Here is a 7,673-nt window from a genome sequence, read left to right as displayed (position 1 = left end):
ATACCCCACAGGGGTGACAAGGACATCCCAAAGAAAATAAAAAATCCCAGAAACTCTGTTCCTCAAACCTCATTCTTTAGAATTGGGAGTGAAGATGCTGGAAAGCCCTTCTACATGGCGAGTGGATTTCAGCTGACAGAAATGGTGAATGCCAGAGCTAGTCACCCCCATTCCCCCATTCCCACTGCTGCACAGCAGGACTGACTCCTCTGGAGCCCATGGGTGGAGGCCCCTGCTCCTCACAGCAGCACACTCAGCCAGTGCAAAGTGGAGCTCAAGCAAAGGAGCTGCACAAAGATCCTCTCAGAAAAGAGAGAGGCAATGTGGGGGGTTGTATGAGAACTGCAAGAATTGGGGGGTTTTGGGGGGTTGTTTTTTTGGTTTCTGTTTTTTGTTTTTTTGCTTGGCCAGTCTCTTCTTCTCTCCTTTTCTTCCTCAGACACTCCCCTATGCCTGGAGATAGCAAGATGTCCAACAGCAGCTCCTTCAACGAGTTCCTCCTCCTGGCATTCGCTGACACATGGGAGCTGCAGCTCTTGCACTTCTCACTCTTCCTGGGCATCTACCTGGCTGCCCTCCTGGGCAACGGCCTCATCATCGCAGCAGTAGCCTGTGACCATCACCTCCACACCCCCATGTACTTCTTCCTCCTCAGTCTCTCCATCCTTGATGTCTGCTCCATCTCCACCACTGTCCCCAAATCCATTGCCAATTCCCTGTGGGACACCAGGGTCATTTCCTACTCAGGATGTGCTGCCCAGCTCTTCCTGGTTGCGTTCCTGTTCGCAGCTGAGTATTCTGTTCTCACAGTCATGGCCTATGACCGCTTTATTGCCATCTGCAGACCTCTCCACTATGGCACACTCATGAACAGCAGAGCTTGTGTCAAAATGGCAGCAGCTGCCTGGGGCAGTAGTTTTCTCAATGCTCTCCTGCACACTGGGAACACATTTTCAATACCACTCTGCCAAGGCAACACCGTGGACCAGTTCTTCTGTGAAATCCCCCAGATCCTCAAGCTCTCCTGCTCAGACGCCTACCTCAGGGAAGTTGGGGCTTCTTGTGTTTAGTGCCTGTTTATCTTTGGGATGTTTCATTTTCATTGTGGTGTCCTATGTGCAGATCTTCACTGCTGTGCTGAGGATCCCCTCTGAGCAGGGCCGGCACAAAGCCTTTTCCATGTGCCTCCCGCACCTGGCCGTGGTCTCCCTGTTTGTCAGCACCTCATTTTTTGCCTACCTGAAGCCCCCCTCCCTCTCCTCCCCAGCTCTGGATCTGGTGGTGGCTGTTCTGTACTCGGTGGTGCCTCCAGCAGTGAACCCCCTCATCTACAGCATGAGGAACAAGGAGCTCAAGGAGGCACTGAATAAACTGATTCAACTGGTACTAGTTCAGCAGCAATAGGCTGCCCATCCCTCTTTGTAAGTGACTTGAATTTATCTCAGACAACTCTTGTGCTTTGGGCATTCTCTCTGTGATAGTCATGTTTGTACAGACGTGTTTGAATTCATCTCATTACTCCAGCAGCAGAAACCCCCCTGGTCTGCCTGACCCAGAGGCCTTCTGTAAATGTGTTCATGACTGTGTCTGTCACAGCTGGCCTGTCTCTAATAAAAGGGGATTTCCTCAGTGCTGTGCTTGAAGGTTGGGCTCTTCTTCCAAAGCTGGGGACAAGAATGAGCTCAAGGACTTTCATCCTGGAGGGGACTGTTGTTTTTCTGTGGCTCCCTCCATGGACTCAAGGTGATGAGCTCATGGGGTGACATGTTAGGGAATGAGGGCTGCATTCAGCTCTCACTTGTGGGTGCCCAGTGCTCCTGGAGGTGCTGAAGGGTCAAGCGGTATCTGCCTGGGACTGTCTGCGCTATGACAGGGCTGGTGACAGATGCCCACAGTGGGGACCCTGCAGGCAGAGGGAAGAGAGCCTGGAGAGTGGTTCCTGTCACCTTCAATGGGCTGCATCTAGGGACACACCTGAACACAGCCTGAGGCATTTGAAATGTCCTGTGATTGCTCAGAGCATCATCCACAGCCACAGACCCCTTGTTAGGGGGTTGTCAGGTGCAATGATGCCCGTCCAGCTGGGTCTTCTTCTCGCCCCAACCACCATGGCCAGTGCAGAGTCACCCCCTGGCCCTGGGGCACCACAGCCTGCTCGCTCTGCAGAGCAGCACCGCCAGCTCGGGGCCCTGCGGGGAGCACAGGGGAGGCTCCAGGAGTGGCCAGGCAGGCCAGCACTGATGTACTCCCTGGGGTGAGGACACACACCGGCGGGTTTGTGGGGCAGAGCCAGGTCTCGTGGAGGGGAAGCAAGACATGCCGGGCGCAGGAGAGTGGAGGCCATTTGCAGCCCTGGCTGCACACCCCAGGTTTAGGGGCAAGTTTTGCTGTGCGGCCAGCTCGTTCCTGCTGGGCTCAGTGCCTGTGTCGAGAGGAAGAGCCAGGCCTAGCCAGCCTCTCTCCTGGCCCAGACCCCAGGAGGTCCTGGGGACAGCTGTGTGCTAACCCCTGCATGACACATGGCCAGGGCTGGGCAAGGTGCAGAAACTGTGGAGGCTGCCAAAGCAGGAGGGCTGTGGGGGGATGGGGCACTGAAGGCTGTCACAGGGACTGTGCCAGGGGGACATTTCCCTGCCCTTGAATGCACCCTGCCCTGTACGGGGCCTGCACAGCTGGGTCACTGGGGCATGGTGAGGGCAGCGGGGCTGTGCAGGTGCAGGGATGGGGTGCAGATGGGAGCCACACCGCTCCTCACCGCTCCACTGCAAAAGAGAATTTGCCAGAGGAGCTCTCCCAGGCCTGGCCCACCAGCTCTTGTTCTTGTTCCAGCTGTGCTGGAGCCAAGGCCAAGGACCAAGGGGTCCCTCAGGCAAAGCTGTGCTCCTTGGGGAGCTGCCCTGATCACCACAACAGGCAGAGCATGCTCCTTGTGTGTCCCCGTCCTGCTGGGAGGGTGGCATGGGCACCAGGGAAATGGCCTGTTTCTGCCTGGGCTCAGTGCGAGAGTTTGGCCTGTGAAGTGAATGCGACAGCCACTGTGCTGCTGAAACACCAGCCATGACCCCTCGCTGCAGCCCCCCAGTGGCCCCTGCCCCTGCCGACCTGCCCCTGCCAACCTGCCACCACCCCCGTGCTGCCTCCTCTTCTGTCCCTCTTCTCCACACTGCAGGGACCAGTGATGCAGCAGGAACTGGCACAGCCCCACAGCCGCTGCCCAGCCCCTGACCCTCCCCTCCTGCCCGCCAAACATTACGTCCATCTTCAAGGATGTAATCCATCCATCCATCCATCCATCTTCAGGAAAGAGGATCTGGGGAGTGATGGGCTGGTCAGCGTCACCTCAGGCCCTGGGAAGCAAATCTTCCTGGAGCTCGTTCCAACTACATGAAGGGGTCGGGAACAGCCAGCATGCAGTCATCAAGGGCAAATTGTGCCTGGTCAATCTGGCTGCCTTCTGTGGCAGAATGACTGGCTGTGTGGACAAGGGGAGTGCAGTGCATGCACACCTTGAATGTAGGAAGGCCTTTGACATGGTCTTCCATAACTTCTTTGTAGCCAAACCGGGGAGATGTGGGATGGAGGAGTAGGCAATGGAGGGTGTGGGAAATGAGCTGGAGGCCACCTGGCTCAAAGGGTAGAGAACAGTGGTACAAAGCCGAGGGGTCTTGAAAGACTTGGGGATTTGGCTGACAGAAACTTCATGACATTGTACAAGGAGAAATGGCAGGTTCTCTATCAGAGGGGGCAGCACAGCCTGTGCATCAGATTAGGCTGGGACTTGACTGGTAGAGGAGTGACCTGATCTGGAGAAGTTTTCCCATTTCCCATGCATTTTGCCCAGCTGTCCTTTTGGCTGAACCTAACCTGAGCCTAGGGAAAGCCATTTCTCCTGCCTGGGCCTCAGCTGGGCCTTGGGCTTTTCAGTGTCCCCTCAAAGCAGTGCTTCTTGCCTGGGAATCACTAAAGCTGCTGGCACCCTGGACATACCCAGCTGACACCCAAGCACCTGGATTCCTGGATCTCCCACGTTTTTGACCCTTGGACTCTCAGGACATGCCCACACACTGCAGTGCTGCTGTCCAGGCTCCAGTGCAGAGCCTGTAAGGCAGTGCAGTGCCTCAGGACCTGCATTTGGGCTCATTCAGAAGTTTGAGAGGTGACCAGCTCCCACCTCTGCAGCTGCTGAAGCCTGAGAACGTCCCTACAACCAACCTTCCTGCTCTTCCTAGTCTCTGCACAGTCCTGGGGTGACTCTTGCAGGAGGGAGACTCCATCCCCCTTGAATACTCTCAGAGATGGGGCTTTCCAAGTCACTGCCAAGGGAAGGACTCCTTTACTTCTTTGGGTTGCTTATCCAGCCTGTGGCACCCCCTCTGTGACACTGTGAGCCCAGCTGTGCACCCTGAGGTCTCTGCCCTTTCTCTGCCCTCTCTCCTGTTTGTCTGCCCAAAGTCTTCTCTATGCACCAGGGCCATGGGCAGTGTTGCTTTAGAGAGCTCACTTGAAGCTGTGACATGTTGTGGAGCTGAAGACCTGACAGAGGCTCGTCTGGGATGTGGCCATGCTCCCACGCCTCCTCCTGCTCCTTCTCCGAGGGCCCAGGAAGGTCCCAGGATTGAGAGTGGTGGGTTTGGTGTGGGTGGGATGGGTTTCCTTTGACATGCCTGAGTCCTGCCTGGGTTGCTCTGAGTGTCCAGGAAAATCCCTCTTCTCTAGGGGCTTGCATAGAGTGTTTTCCAGACTTTTGTACAGAAACACAACCTGGTCCAAGATGTCCAAGAGCAGCACAGCCCCCAGCATGGTGCAGGACCCCCAGGAGCTGTATGGCTCTCTCTTCTGTTTCCACATGTCCTGATTAAATTAACAATTTCTAACATGCCCTTTACAGCACGCTCTCTGGACATTGTAACATTGCAACTGCTTCCATTACTCCTTGTTCATTCCCATAGTGTGCTTCTGTTTTGCACTTTGGGGAGTTTAAAGCTTGCTCTGTCTTTCAGTAGTTTGTTCCTTTGCGCAAGTCCTTATTCTGTTTCTACCTAGCATTTCCTATCCATCCAGAAGATTTCTAGCCAGGCTATGCCTTGTGGAAAGGGGACCTCATTGGAGGAAGCTTGGACTTAGCATGCAGTTGAGGATTGTAATTATTTTTAGGAAACTGTATCATGCCTTTTTTTTTCCTGGCTTGCAATTAAGAAAAATTCTTCTGTGTCTGTTTGCAGCTCGTTCTCTAAGGAAAGCAGGTGGGAACTGGGGCATATGAGCTGTAACATTCAGTTGCAGACTTCAGTGGAAAAAGGTTTGACTTTAGCAGGAGTGATGCAAGTCCCAGGTCGCTGATGAGGGAAATGGCAGGGTTGGGGAGATGGGGAGGAAGGTTGTCCATGCAGTGTCTGACCTCCAGGACACTGCTTTTCCTGCATGTCCACATTTCATTAGGAGACACTCTGGATCTATATCATTTGGAGAATGTTGCTGTCACTTATTCAGAAAGATGAATAATAATAATAATCATAAAAACCTTAAAAAGCAGAAATGTATTTATATTATGTTCTAACAGAAGTCACCACCTATCAGCTACACTGCTGAAACCAGTCATCTATATATTACTTGAAGAAAATTATAGGGAGAAATGTTGTTCACCATGGCCTTTTGCATTGTAATGAGCCCCATGGTGTATTTGGTGCAGAGTCCATGACCCTCAGCTATTGCAAGGAGATGGAGCAAAATGTTCAAGTCAAAGTCAGAAGCAAATCCCAAACTTTTGTAGAGCATTCATAGATCCCACTGAGGGCCATTAGCAACAAAGACTCACTGGGGGCTGATGAGAGCAGAAAATTGTAATCACCAATTACAGGTAGGCAAAGGAAATGTGCAGGTGGCTCTGATACCATGTTAACCCGTGATATGTTTTTCGAGCAAAATGGCCAAGCATGGACACTGAGACCCTGGGAAGGGAGATCCTTTCCCCCACGTGTTTTCCATGGCTCTTCCTGGGGTCAGTGTGCAGGTCGGGGTGTGCAATGCTGAGTGCAGGACAATGACATGAGACCTCCTGGGCTCCCCAGGGGACAAGGGGACAGTGAGGCCTTGGTGTCTACTCATAGGCCTCAGTGGCAGAGACACTAGCCATAGCAAAGGGGACAAAGACCTCAGTTCTTTTGGAGGCTTTCAGCCTTGGCATTGCCCTCGATCATCTCCACCACAGGCTGTCCTAAGCTGTGCCAAAGCTGTGCCTCTTTCCCTGCAGCCTGTAGACACCCCACCTTGCTGTCACTGCAGGATCTCCCCACTGTTTCTGATGTCCCTCTGTCCTTGCTGGCTGCTCCTTGAAACACAAAGCCAGGGGCTGATCACGGAGTCCCTCTGGGTGTCCTGTTGTACCACAGCCCTACCCTACAGCTGACATTCTTGTTAGCTGAAGCGCAGTCAACCTGCAGTTTGTGGCTCTTTCCCCTTCTCATGCTGCTTCCCACTGCCAAGAAAAGCTCCGTCATCTCTGAAACCACCCTGTCACAGGCAGTCACAGGCAACGACTGTATTGGCCTTAGCCTCCACTTCAGCAGACTAAAGCAGCTCAGGTCCCTCAACCGCTCCATACAGGCCATGTGCTTCATGAGCACAACCCCATCTTGGCAGATCTCCTCTGGATCCTCTCCAGTTGCTCCTCATTCCTCCAGCACTGGGTATCCCACAGTGGGACACACTGTTCCAGACGTGGCCACACCAGTGCTGAGTCGAGGGGGATAAGCACTGCCCTTGCCTGGATGGCCATGCTCTTTCTAATGCAGTCCTGTATGCAGCTGGCCTCATTTGTGGTGAGCACGCATCACTGGCTCATATGGCATCGCTCGTGAGGTCCAGGGCCTTCTCCTCACGGTCACTCCTCTGCCGGTCAGGTCTCTGCCTGTCCTGATGCACGTGTTGTTCTGCCCCACTGAGGAGCCTTTCAAACAGGACAGGATGTGGGGTATACCTCTGCACAACCCACCTTTACCTGGCTTCCCAGTAAAGCATGATCCCTTCATGAAAACCCTCGGAACTCCATCATCCAAACAGCTTTTTGCCCCTCTGGATGTCTACTGCACATCCACTACTCTCCTTTCCTCCACAAGTGCAGGTCTTTTATCACAGAAGGCAATCAGGTGGCTCAGGAATGATTTACCTTCAGGAAATCCATGCTGACTGTTCCCAGGCATGTTCTTCATGTGCCCAGAAATGTGATCGGAGAGAATTTGCTCCATGACACACTCCTCACCAGAGTGAGGCTGAATGGCCTGCAGCTCCCTGGTTTGTTCTTCGGGCCGTTTTTGAAGATGGGCACAGCATATTTCTGCTTCTCCTCATTCAGACCTCCCCTGATCTCCACAACCTTTCCAAGATGGCAGAGAGCAGCCTTGCTGTCATAGCAGCCAGCTCTCTCCACGTCCATGGAGGCCAGCCTTCCAGTCCCAGAGACTTCTATGGGATGACTTCTAGAGACTTAGGCACTGCAGGTTGGTTTTCTCCTCAGGACTCCTGACTTGAGCCCACAACAGCTGACAACAGCTCAGGAGACCTTGTTGGTGAAGGCTGAAGCCAGGAAGGACTTGACTTCCCCAGACCTATCTACCTCTGCTTTTGCTAGGATCCCTGCCCCATTCTGCAGTGAGCCCACATCTCCTTGTTGATTC

The 7,673-nt window shown here is 53.6% G+C and overlaps 1 pseudogene; it reads left to right on the top strand.

Moving 5' to 3' along the window:
* Positions 1-467: 467 nt before the first annotated feature.
* LOC135326915 (olfactory receptor 14C36-like) lies at positions 468-1,374 on the top strand (annotated as a pseudogene).
* Positions 1,375-7,673: the final 6,299 nt, after the last annotated feature.

This window comes from Dromaius novaehollandiae, unplaced genomic scaffold (genome assembly GCF_036370855.1).
Source record: "Dromaius novaehollandiae isolate bDroNov1 unplaced genomic scaffold, bDroNov1.hap1 HAP1_SCAFFOLD_41, whole genome shotgun sequence".
NCBI lineage: Eukaryota > Metazoa > Chordata > Aves > Casuariiformes > Dromaiidae > Dromaius > Dromaius novaehollandiae.
Note: the sequence above shows the minus strand (reverse complement) of the source record. Positions and strands in the feature narration are given on the sequence as shown.